Here is a 13,571-nt window from a genome sequence, read left to right on the forward strand (position 1 = left end):
GTGACGGGTGGAGCTAGCTCCTCTAAACCAGTGCCTTCAGGCTCAGCTCTCCCTGCCTTTGGTGCTGGGTGTGACCATTTCTTCTGCGGCTCTCTTGCTTCAGCTTCCAGCGATGGATGGATAGGGCCAGCTTTTCCAGGGCCGCCAGCAAAGGGCAGTGCTGACTCAGCATGGACCTATGGTTTCTTCATGCAAGGTTCCCTTGAGCCTGTGGGGGCCATTTTATCAGTTGGAGTTAGCCAATGGTCAGTTTATTCATCTTAGAATAAATGTGTAGAACTCATTGGCACAATAGCAATTGTTTCAGGTGCCTAAAGTAGGTAAATAAAATGGACAGAAATCCCTTTCTTGAGTTTTCATTTTAGGTATAATGGATACTTAAACAATGAACGGACAATCACTTCATGGTGTTCAAAACTGCATTTTTACGGTTTCCTATGTGTCTTTTTTGTTCCAGTTTATAAATCACAAATCAGGCTCAGCAGAGGGAGGTGTTAAGGGCTGAAACATTCTGGTCCTGTGGGACAGTACCCAGTTTTTTGCTTTTAAATCTTACCTGCTAATGTTTTCTGTTAGGAGTTTGTTTAAAAGCTTTGTTAATAGTCCTTACTGGTCATGATAATGTAGTTAAGTGTCCTTAAAGAGTTTATGATTTTGTAATATATGAGTCACATTCTCAATTACTGTACCTATATTTCAGAAATGACCACCAAGAAGTAGATGCCCGGATGTCCCAGTGAGGAAGTAATCCACATGTCATGAAGTAAGATGCAGCAGAGCGAGCATTCCTCCAGAGTGGTAAGTCACGAGTCTCTCCCTTAATCTCCGCAGTTGTCTACCCTGAAAACATTAATGAGAATGTGGCCATGGAGAGTTACTTACAGTCCTATTTTGACTGTGTAATTCAAATTCTAGCATATGGTTCTAGAAAATGTGCCTGCTGTGTTTTCTTGAAAGAATCATATAGGCAGCATTATTGAATTACAGCCTTAGAAAAATGTATTGAAGCCAGGCAGTGATGGTACACGCCTTTATTCCCAGCACTCAGGAGGCAGAGGCAGGCAGGTCTCTGTGAGTTCAAAGGAAGTCTGGTCTATAGAGTGAGTTCTGGGACAGCCAGAGCTACACATAGAAACCCTGTCTCAAAAACCCCCCAAAATAAACAAGAAAAACAGAAAGGAAGGAAGGAAGGAAGGAAGGAAGGAAGGAAGGAAGGAAGGAAGGAGGGAAGGAAGAAGTAGTTAGGGGATATTATTTTCAGGTGTGTTACTTTTGTTTTTGTTGTATTTGATTAACTGATTCTTTGCCTATCTAAAACACTTGATGGTCCTAATAAAGAGCTGCAGGAGCAAGGGTAGGTGGGGCCAGCAGGCAGAGAGGATAAATAGAAGGAGAAATGAGGAGAACGAACAGCAAGAGAACAAGGAGATGAGGACATCAGGGGCTAGCTGCTCAACTACACAGCAAGCCATGGAGAAAGAAGTAAAGAAAGGTACACAGAAATAGAGAAAGATGAAAGCCCAGAGACAAAAGGTAGTTGGGAAAATTTAAGATGAGAAAAGCTGGGAAGAAACAACCCAAGCTAAGGCCGGGCATTCATAACTATGAATAAGTCTGCGTGTGATTTACTTGGGATCTGGGTGGCGTCCTCCCCCCCCCCCAAAAAAGCAAAAGAATAAAGTGTCACACAATAAAAAGAAATTTAAAAAAGAAAAGAAAAAAAAAAGGATTAAAATAATGGGACCCGCTAGCTGAGGAGGAGAAGGGAAGAGGAGCACCAAAGACTGTCACTTTGACAGCAGAGGCTTAGGCCTGCTCTCACTCATGGCCTCCTCTGCCTCCATCATGTTAACAAATAGCGTGTTCACATCTTCCGCGGTGCTGTTGAAAGCATTGAAAAAGTGCTTCAGTAGACCACAGTGCTTAAATCAAAAATAGAAATTTCAGAAAATGTAATCTCACTGACCTTAATCTGTTCTTCTTTGCTATTTTCTTTTGGAAAGTGAAATTTAAATCTTCTACATCAATGTAATGCATGATACATAATGACGATGGCTCTTAGTGTCTAGTACTTTTAGGGCTCCTGTCTGGAGTGGTAAGTGTGTGAGTGTGTGTGTGTGTATGTGTGTGTGTGTGTGATTTTTTTTTAATTTGTATTTATTTAATGATACTAGGGTTGAAACAAGGCCTCATGTGGTAGGCATGCTCCTATTACTAAGCTAGGCCTAAATTCCAGTGTTTTTATTTTGTGTTTATGTGTATGCATGTTTGGTGGTGCATGTGTGCAGATATATGCCCATGTGGGTGCATGTCTCTGTATGTAGAGGCAAGAGGGCAACCTTAGCTCTCATGTCTTAGGCACCAACCACTGTTTTCTTTGTAGACATGGTTTCTCACTTGCTTGGAACTTGTCAAATAAGTGAGGCTGGCTGGTCAGAGAGCCCTGGGGATCCTGACTCTGTCTCTGATATAAAGTTAAAGCCTTCCTTTTTATTTAGACAGAAAAGGGAGATGATGTGGGATTTACCTCTGTATGCTGTGAATGTATTTTTATTACCATTGATTAATAAAGAAGCTGTTTAGGCCATTGGCTTAGCAGAGTAAAGCCAGGCAGGAAATTCAAACAGAGACAGAGAGAGTAGGCAGACTCAAGGAGACACTGTGTAGTTGCCCAGAGAGGCAGATGCCATGGAGCTGCCCAAGAAGCAAGTGGTAACAAACCACGAAGCTCATCATAAAATATAAATGAATAGAAATTTTAATTTAAAATGTAAAAGTTAGTTAATAAGGACCACGAGCTAATAGGCCTAACAGTGTTGTAATTAATATAGTTTCTGTGTGATTATTTGGGTCTGGGCAGCTGGAAAACGAATGAGCAGTCTCGACTTAACATGTCTCCATAGTGCTAGGATTTAAAAGGTATATCATTACACTCAGGTTTTTTTCTCACTTAGGTTCTGGGGACCCATCACAGGTACTCCGTTTGTAAGGCAAGCACTTCGCTAACTGAGCCTCCTTTCCAACACCTGATATTTTTGTATTTATTATAGAAAATTAGCACATTATACACACATGCACATATACAGTATCGTTCTGCTATGTAGTTAAATGTAGTAAAGGGACAGTGACAACCTTAAAAATGAGTCTATATTTTAAAAACTAGTTCAAATGGTAAGTTTTGCATAGTATATTTTGTATTTATTTAAATTTTTGTGAAGCCATAAGAGGCTGAATGTCTGAACATATCAGCATTTTACTTAAGTTCAGGAACATTGCTATTAAAATCATTAGTTTGTTCCATACTCATCATCATTGACTGGTCCATTTAAAGGGCCAAGTTTTTGTTTTGTTTTGTTTGTTTTTTGTTGTTTTTCAAGAAAGGGTTTTTTGGTAGCTTTGGAGTCTGTCTTAGAACTAGCTCTTGTAGACCAGACTAGCCTTGAACTCACAGAGATCCACCTGTTTCTGCCTCCCTAGTACTCGGATTAAAGGCACGCTCCACCACTGCCCAGCAGACCAATCAACTTTTAATGCTTGTTGTACATATTATTTTGTTTATAACATAGATTTCTAAAAAATGTTTATTATATATGTGTGTGTGTGAAAGTATTAGTATCTGTGTTTGTGAACTTGTTAGCATGTGTGGAGGCCAGAAGATGGCGTCCAATATTATAGTCTCTCCCTAATTCTTATTGATTGATATACTTTGTATATATGCATATGCATGGGCTTGTGCACATGAGTATAGTGACCTCAGATCTCTGGGACTGGAATTAAAAGTGGTGTGAGCCTCTTGATGTAGGTGCTGGAACCAGACTTGCTTGGAAGAAGCTAAAGGTACTTGTTGGGTCAGTTTCTTAATATGAAGTGAGGGTCTTAGAGGGTTTTAGTTCATGGACGAGGGAACCAATACATGGTGGAAAGGAATAGGGAAGTGTCTTTATTTGTGTTGCTGTACTACCACACCACCAACTGGGCAACTTATAAAGAACATGAATTGATTTCTCACCATTATGGAAGCTGAGAATTCTAAGATGCGTATCCTGGCAGGGTCCTTGCCTGACGGCTGCTTCCTGCAGAGAGGAGGAATGCCTTGTGGTGTGATGGATGATAGAAGAAGAAAAGAGCAAGATGAAGACTCTTGTGAAAGCCTTAATCCCGCTCACAAAGAGGAGCTCCATGACCTGATCACCTCTTAGAGCCACCAGAGCCACCCTACCCCCTCCTCTCCTATCAGAGTGTCAGGGCCTGAATTTTGTCTGGGCAGAGTTTGGACTAGCGGGAAAGGAAGGCGTGTCTGTGAAGACAAGCCAAGGTTGAAGCTTTTTGAAAGTAAGGCTTGTTTTTGTTTGCTTGCTTTTGTTTTGTTTTTCATTCTTTTTTTTTTTTTTTCTTGACGGGGTTTCTCTGTAGCTTTGGAGCCTGTCCTAGAACTAGCTCTTGGAGACCAGGATGACCTTGAACTCACAAGTGGCCTGCCTCTGCCACTTGGGGTTGTTTTTTTTTTTGTTTGTTTGTTTGTTTTTTTGTTTTAATGTCAATAGTGAAGTATTTATAAAAGTTTTCGGTAAGGCTGGTTGTTGGTGGTGGCCCATGCCTTTAATCCCAGCACTTGGGAAGCAGAAGTAGGCAGATCTCAGGGTTCAAGGCCAACCTGGCCTACAAAGTGAGTTCCAGGATGGTTTCAGCTCCAACACTACATAGGGAAACCTTGTCTTGAAAAACCAAAAAAAGAAAAAGAGGAAAAAAAAAAACGAAAGAAAAAAAGGATACATTTGGCAAGAAGACTAGGAACTTTTGAAGCTGATAATGATTTTCACATCCCATGGATGGTCAAATATTGGTCCACTTTTTAAACAGTACAACTCAGAGAATTGAACAAGTAGCATAGTTCTTTTTTGAGTATATTTGGTTTTGAGTTTTTTTTATATGGCATACTAATTTTATTCCCACTTGGCACACTGCATATGGGGAACAATAGTATTTCTATTTTACAGTCGCCAGATTTAGAAAAATGGATGTGGGGGTCTTCTACCTGTATGGCTTCCCTGTCAGCTGATGCTTTGCTACATGAAGAAGATAAAGGAAACTAGGTTAAGTCTTTAGAGCAGTTTTTCTTTGTTGTTATTTTTGTATTTTTATTACATTTATGTGTGTGTATGTTTTTATGTATGCATGCATGCATGCATTATGTGTGTGCGTGCATATAGATGCCTTGGTGCACAGGTGGTGTCATAAGACAGCTTGGGAAAGTTGGTTCTCTTGTCCTCGAAATCAAGTGGTCAGGCTTGGTGGCAGGCATCTATACCCATTGAACTATCTTGCCAGCCTCCTAAAGAAGTGTTGTTAACAAGAACTTTATCACCTGAAAGTTTAAAAAACACATGTATACAGTTAAAAGATAGCCAGTGAATAATTTAGATAGTAGTTATTTAATGTTTTAACATATTTTTAATTTTTAAAAATTTATGTGTATGAATGCTTTACGTGCATATATGTCTGTTTACTGAGTGCCCACAAAGGCCTGAAGTGGGCATTGAATCTTCTGGATCTGGAGTTATAGATGGTTTTGGGTCACCATGTAGGTACTAAAAATCAAGCCTTAGTCCTTTGGAAGAGCAGCCAGTGTTCTTAACTGCTTAGCTATCTCTCTAACTCCAAATTCTTTTATTTTTTGTTTAAGTATACTTATTTTTGAGTTTCACTAAAACAGCATTTATTAAATTAATAGGATTTGGTTTACCTCTCTTATAGAAAAACATTTCATATATTTTCCAACTTATCATAAATATCACAGACTTTTAGTTTAGAATATTCTGCTTTAATTTCATTAGAAGTTAGTGTTTTAGTTTTGTTGGGTAGGATATAAAATGCCTTTGTGGGTTATGTAATGAGTAATTTTGATTGAATATATTTTAGAATGTCAGTTTTCTCTCCTTGTTCATAGTGTGAACGTCACGTATTCTTATAAAACTGTTTCTTATATTCTGAAAGGTTTAATTTTGTTCAGTCACAGGTACAGGCAGTGATCAAGATTATTTTTGAGTAGTTCATGGTTTTTATGTCAGTCTAATAAGGTGTTCAGATATGCTTATTACTTGGTTTTGTTTGAACATTTGGAAGAATTAAGAAATTTCCCATGAAGGCAGTAGAGTAGAAAATACAGACTGACTGATAGTCCATTAATTAATTAGCAGTTTGTGCTGGAGATCCAACCCAGGTCTCTCACTTGTAGAAAAGTGCTTTCTCCAGGTTTTGTTGTGTCCGAGGGTCAAAGATAGGCTGTGATATTTAGGGCTCTCTGACCCAGATCCGTTTATGTGTACTGGGGCTTCAGGTGTTACAGTTAAATTGAACTAAAGCTGAACTTTATTCTTGAAACTCAATAGTTGTAAGTTGTAATAAGAGTATAAAACAAATTGTTTTATAACTTCTGTTTCATGTTCCTCTCAGAGTCCCATATGATTTAGCTGGATTTTGTTATTTAGTTACTTGCTTTTATATTTAAAAAACAAAACAAAACCCCAAACTCAGAGTAGGTTTAAACTCTATAGATTGCTACTACAGAACAAAAGTGCTGACCAGGATGAATCGGGCCCTGTAATGTGTGCTGAAAGGAACCTCCTCTCCCAGTTTGAAGAACAAGCACTTTCTTTGCCAAGGAGGACCGACTTGAAATGGACCAGCTGTCCATATTGGGAGCATAGGGTTGCTAAGGTGACCATGGCTGTTTAGAGAAGAATGCCGCTGAGAGGGCAAGTTCTTGATGTGTGAGCTGAGGGAAAGAATGTGGTGTGATTGTGCATCATTCCTCCTAATCACATGCTCACAAAGTGCTGTGTGGGCGGCTACAGAAGCACAGGGCTCAGAGCCCACATTGGTGTGTGTTTAACCATCTTGTTTTTGTGTGAGCCAGAAACTTCGAGTCCAGAAGGAACATGTCTCGTGTGTGTGTGTGTGTGTGTGTGTGTACTTTGATAGTGAATGAAATTAGAGTGAATTTCTTTTGCTTGATGATATAAACAGTCATTATATCCAATATTTAAAAAGTATTTGACATAAATATTTACTTATTCCATCTCATCCTTTTTAGTAATGAATATAGTGTTGATAAGTTCCCAGTTTAATGATGTGCTCTTTGCAATTGTGTGTATTTCTTTGTCTTAATACTTAAATCAGAATTATTTGAAAGCCTCCTCCCTACTTTCTCTGGTGTAAGAACAACCCTCCAAACTCAGCCTCACAAGTAGGCTGGACAGCCAGCTTTTCCTACAGTGCCTGTCTTAGTTTCCTCCTCCCTCTCCCCAGCTCTGTTATTGCTCTTTCCAAGGAAGATCTTATCTTGGTTTTGATTCTTGTTTGCTTGTGTTTTACTTTTCATTTTTGAGACTGGATCTTACTTTGTAGACTGACCTCAAACTCACGACTTTCCAGCCTCAACTTTCTGAGTGCTAAGATTACAAGTGTGTACCACCGCCCAGCTAAGGAGATCTCACCTTTGTGTGTGTGTGTTTAAAACAGTCTTTCATGAACATGGAGCTTGCCATTTTGGCTAGGCTGGTCAGCCAGTGGGTCCTGGGGATATTTCTGTTTGTGTTTTCCCAGTGCTGTGGCTATAGGCACATGTTCCATTCCCAGCTTTTAAGTTGGTGCTGGGATCTGAACTCAGGTCTTTTCCTTGTATAGTAAGCACATTACCCACTGAGCCATTTCCCCAGCCTTGTGAGATCGTTACACATTGTTCATCCTCTGAAGCATTTGCAGACAGTGAAAAATGCAGGGACCAAATGGGAGCTGGAGGGGTGGGTGACTGTTATTTGGTTCTCTTCTGGAGAATTGGGGTTCAGTTCCCAGGGCTTAGTCAGGTGACTTCCACCTGCACTGACGCTGCTCCAAGGGATCCCGTGTTCCTTCTGGCCTCTGCTGGCATCATGTACATGGCATTCATTCTCACAGACACAAACTCGTAAAGAAGCATTCACTCACTCAAGTACAGGGAGAAAGGCACATCTAGGCTTCAGTTCTCAGACCCTTTGTAGTCTACCATGGGCACCGTTGCTCGTGCATACATGTAGACATGGACCGAAACATGGAGTGTTTAGATTTTCCAAATAATTCTTTCCAAATCCCTACAGTAATGACTGGTATTTGTTGTTGTTTTATTTTTAATGAGGTGGTGTCTTATGTGTCCAGCCTTATCTCCAACTTGATGTGTTCTATAGATGGCTTTGAACTTCTGATCCTTCTCTGTCTCCCAAGTGCTGGGATTACAGGTGAGTGAGTGCCACCATATTCTGTATATGTGGTGCCACAGATTGAATCTATAACTTCGCACATGCTCAACAAGTGGTCTAGCAGTGGAGCCCCCCCATCCCAGTAAGCTATCTATTGTAAATGAGGCACAAAGGTAACATTAGGGTGTGAAGTAATTGGAAGAGTTACAGTTCTGTCAGCCTCATATTTATTTTTAAGTCAGGTCTTATTAAGTAGTCTATGCTAGCTTCAACTAGAAATCCTCCTTCCTCAGCCTCCAAAGTTTCCACAGCACCTGGCTTTTGATTCTTCTTAATTAGATAGCCTACTTGATTTGACAGGTTTTTGTTTGATTAGTTTTATAATTGTAGAATATGAAGGGTAATTAAAGAATTAAAATAATTTGACCTCTAAGTTCATTTGGCTGCTTGGCATTTTACAATAAGCCTGGATAACGTTTGATGCCACCCCACAGAAGCAAAATAGAGTTAGTTCACAAGCACCTGCACCCACAGGCCCTTCATCTCCATGGAGTCAGATGGGAAGTTGTTTTCCCTTCATGGCTCATCCTAAGAAAGAGGTCAAGTTTTCATATATGAGCAGTTTTGTTTCTTTATGTTCTGCTTTATGTTACTGGTCTGTCTAGTCCTGAGCCATTGCTCACAGAGCTGTGGCTTAGATATCTGAGAGCTCAAGACCAGCCTGACCTACAGTGAGTTCTAGGCCAGCCACAACTACATAGACCCGTCTCTAAACAAACAAACAAGTAAGTAAGTAAACAAAGTCTTTTTTTTTTAAAGATTTATTTATTTATTATGTGTACAGTATTGTCAGTATTCTGTCTGCATGTATCCCCGCATGCCAGAAGAGGGCACCAGACCTCATCACAGATGGTTGTGAGCCACCATGTGGCCACCAGGAACCGAACTCAGGACCCTTGGAAGAGCAGGCAGCGCCCTCAACCGCTGAGCCATCTCTCCAGCCCCACAAAGTCTTTAAAAAAAAAAAAAAAAAAAAAAAAACTAACTGTTGGGCGTGATGCCTCCAATCCCAGCTCTCTAGAGGCAAAGGATCAGGAGTTTAAGGTAGCTGGACTACAGAGTGAGCCTGAGCCACACAGTTAAGTCTGTCTCAGCCTAGGGCTTCATGTATGCTAGCAAATGCTCTACCAACTGGGGCTGTATCCCCAGCCACCTGTAGTGAGATTTAAATTTGTCTGCCTTTATTTTTTACTCTCTTTTTGTTTCAAGTAAAAGGCTATGTTCTAATTTTATAGTTTTCAAGTTTTGTTCTCTTTAAATATTTGAAACATACCCACTAAAAAAAATTCTTCAGTAGGAGGAACCAGCGTCCTTTAGGGAAATGGCTGATTCTAGGGCTGTGGCAAACAAGAAAGAAGCAAAGGAATAAACCCCACAAAGATGGACTATGTCAGAAGAGCATAGGGACCACATGGAAGAGCTCCCAGTGGCCAAAAATGAAATCATTTGAGCAACAGAGTCATGTGAAGTACAATCAGATATAACCCAGAGTGTAAAAGAAATGTCCACGGGTCGATACTGGTATAAGCATGTGACTGAATAGAATAGAAACAGGGAAAGACCACTCTCTTCTTGTGCAGAAGGATTCCAAATAATTGGTCAGTACTGCAGGTGGAGCTTAGTGGAGAGTGCTGGCCTTGCACACCTTTCAAATGACACCTTCAAAGGACAGTGTTACCTTCACAGTGAATTGAAACTGCGGCCGCACCATCTCCTTTGTTGTGCGTGGCTTTCTGGGGATTGAACCCAGGGTCTTATGTAGATAGGTAAGATATTTCTCTACCACTAAGTTAGAACCTCAGTTGCTGCCTTACTCCTACCCCAGAAGTACAGTTGAACTCAGCCCCATGAATGCTTGAGACTGTACTTAGGGAACTAAGCCCACATCATTCACCTCTTTTTTTTTTTTTTTCTTTTTTGATATATGATCTTGCTAAAATTGCCCAGGCTAGCCTGTAGCAGGCTTTCTTGGTCCACCAGCCCCCAAATCATGACACAAAAACCTTTTTATTGATTGTGAAAGCTTGGCCTTAGCGTAGGCTTATTTCTAATTAGCTCTTATAGTTTAAATTAACCTATTTCTATTAATCTACATTCTGCCACATGACTTGTATTTTTACCTCTCCTCCTGCATGTTCTGCTTCCTGTCCATCTCCTCTGGCATCTTCCATGCCTAAATTTATCCCCTCTTCTTTTCTCTCTGCCCTGAAGTCCCACCTAACCTCTTCCTGTCTTGCTTTTGGCCATTCAGCTTTTTTTTTTTAAAAAAAAAAAGATTTATTTATTATATATAATGTTCTGCCAGCATGTGCCTTCAGGCGAGACGAGGACGCCAGATTTCATTACAGATGGTTGTGAGCCACCATGTGGTTGCTGGAAATTGAACTCAGGACCTCTGGAAGAACAGTCAGTGCTCTTAACCTCTGAGCTGTTCTCCAATTCCGGCCATTCAGCTTATTAAATACTCAGATGGCACTTTAGCAAAGACACATCTTCACAGTGTACAAATAGATTATTCTACAACACTAACCTTAAGTTTAGAATTCTGTCTTAGCCTCCTGAGTATCTAGGATATAGACCTGCACCACCATGCTCGGATCCTAGCTTTGTAAGTGATGACCTTCTTTGTAAAACACAATGTGAAGGGTAAGCTGGAGTGGAATAGCTTCTGGGTGGAGGAAGGTGGCAGGCACTGCCCCTACTAGGTGACCAGGTTCAACATTAGCCACAAGTCCCACTGATAGTGTTTCTAAATTTTATCTCCGGTTTTCCATCCTCATAATTTTGGTCTAATTATAAGAAAAGCATGACTCTAACTCGAGCAAAGAGCCCTATAAAGTATTTAACTAGTATTGCTGAGAATTGGAGGGGTCACCAGAAACAAGGAACATCAGGAATCAGTGGTACAGCAAAGAGAAGCCATGAGGCATTCAATGCCTACATATAATTCAGATATCCTGTGTGGAATGAAAAAATTATGTAACAACTAAGTAGTCTGAATAAGTATATACTTTTTTTTTTTTGACACAGGATTTCACACTGTAGCTAGGTTGGCCTGGAGCTTACTGTGTAGCCCACGTTGGCTTCAAACTCATGAAAGTCCTCCTGCCTCAGCCTCTTGGCTGTTGGGATTACAGGCTTACGCTTCTGTGCTGGCTGTAAATGTATATTTTAGTTGTTAATAATGTTATCTGTCTTCTTCCATTAAACAGCAAATGACCTATCTAATATAAGATGATAATAGTAGAGAAAGGTGGGACAAGGTAATTCCTCTGCACCAGCCCCTCAGTGTTTTTCTAGTATTAAACTAGGCTTTTCCCAAGGATTTTTTTATTCTAAAAAATATGTACCACATACTTTTTGAAAACCACATTTTAAATAATATCACACTCTTGAGCAGCTCATGTTTTTAGCAAATATAACAAAGGAGTACTTTGCCTGAGGTATTGGATAAATGATTCTTGCAAAGAGGCCCAGTATTTGGCTGTTTTTGTGGCCCTCTGAAGACATGCTCGTAAAAGTTAGAGTTATGTTGTTGGTTTTTTTTTAAATCTTAACTCCTTTAGGACATTTCAACTTATTTTGTTTGTTTGTTTTTTGCTTGACTCTTCAAATTGATCAAAATTCTCATAAAATACTTACTATACCTCACACTGTGTAATTTTTTTTTGCCTGTTTTTATACTGAGTTTCTGTTTCTGTTTATAGCTTTACTTGTAAAGAAAGGCTGCAACATTAATGTTATTAAGTCCACTTTATTCTAGTACAGAAGTGGCACTGTGTCGTAATTTAGATGGAGAGGTTTGGGTTTTAATCTATAATAACTTTTTGTACAAATTTTTCCTTATTAGCAATAATGTTAATACAGCTTTAGTAGTTTAAAGAGGGATACATAAGTAACATTTATTTTTCAGAGTAATTTTGTATTAGACTCTTGAATGCTGTGGTTATTTTTTTGTTAACAAAGCAGATATCCCAGAGCCGTAGAGGAGGGAAACAGTGCTCACCGCTTCTTAACTCGTGGATTTGGGGAGAGGAAGAGTTCTGAATATTTTCCTTAACCACAATATTTTCTTAATATTGACAAAGTAAGCACATTCATTTCTGGCATTTTAATTAAAGTGTAAGAGCACATATGCTGCCAGTTGCAATCCTAACAGTTTCAGCCCTATTAACAAGAGGAGCTTAGAGTCTTGTGATGGCCGTACCCTTAAGGTTAGAGAAGAAAGTGGACTTTTTATTCATTGATTTATTTTTCCAAATTTTTGAGTAAATTAGTATAAAGAAAACGAATATTAGAAGAAACTGCTACTCATAAACTGTCATTGCAGTAGTTTGTGATGTTCTGAAGTTGCACTTTTTATTGTGTCAAGTGCTCCTGTTTCAGCTAGAGTAACTCTTTTCAGCATGCCAAAGGTACCAATGTTGGGATTATATGAAATAAAGTGATATGCAAAATAGATGTTAACAAATATTTAGCATCTTTAAAATGTTTATTTGTAAAGATTTTTATTTCATTTGTATGAAGATTTTGCCTGCATGTGTTTCTGTGCACCATATGTGTGCATTACCCTCACAAGAGGGAGTTGGATCCCATGGTACTGTCCGGTGTGTCATGCTGGGAACCAAACTTTGGTCCCTTACAAGACTAGTATGTGTTCTTAACCACTGAGCTATCCCTGGCTCCAGTATTTAGCACCTTATGTTAAAAACTAAAAGATCTTGGTTGGTTGTGATGCACGCCTTCAAATCTCAGCACCCAGAAGGCAGAGGAAGGTGATCTCTGTGAATTCAGGGCCACAGTGAGTTCCAGCATAGCCGGAGTTGTTATTCGGAGAAACTCTGCCTTGAAAAACAAAACAGCAATAACAACAACAAAAATTGAAAGATCTTATGGCTTTAGGGCCGGAAATCTTAGAACACATTCACCCTCACCTAGGTCTGTCTTAAAACTCGAGGAACTGAGTGATGCAGCCGGGAGGAAGTGAAGGCATGGCTGACAGTGTTGATGTAGACAGGAGCCAGGCAACTGTGCTGGAATCTCTGTAACATGAAAAGGTAGACATTTGGGCTGCAGTGGTGGCTCAGAGGTTAAGAGCACTGACTGCTCTTCCAGAGGTCCTGCGTTCAATTCCCAGCACCCACATGGTGGCTCACAGCCATCTATAGTGAGATCTGGTGCCCTCTTCTGGCCAGCAAGCATACATACAGACAGAACACTGTATACATAATAAATAAATAAATAAATAAATAAATAAATAAATCTTTTTTTTTTTAA

The 13,571-nt window shown here is 39.7% G+C and overlaps 1 protein-coding gene across 5 annotated transcripts in view; it reads left to right on the forward strand.

Moving 5' to 3' along the window:
- Positions 1 to 13,571, forward strand: part of Frs2 (fibroblast growth factor receptor substrate 2) — a 79,700-nt gene that overhangs the window by 39,850 nt on the left and 26,279 nt on the right. For 3 of the 5 annotated variants that reach the window (XM_013350383.2, XM_026784520.1, XM_026784518.1), the window contains one exon: positions 701 to 798. The gene's annotated coding sequence lies outside the window, so the exon portion shown is untranslated. Of the gene's footprint in view, positions 1 to 700; positions 799 to 4,050; positions 4,333 to 8,173; positions 8,274 to 13,571 lie in introns of all 5 variants that reach the window. The other 2 variants (XM_026784519.1, XM_013350380.2) reach the window with 2 other exon arrangements.

This window comes from Microtus ochrogaster, chromosome 24 (genome assembly GCF_000317375.1).
Source record: "Microtus ochrogaster isolate Prairie Vole_2 chromosome 24, MicOch1.0, whole genome shotgun sequence".
NCBI classification, from domain to species: domain Eukaryota; kingdom Metazoa; phylum Chordata; class Mammalia; order Rodentia; family Cricetidae; genus Microtus; species Microtus ochrogaster.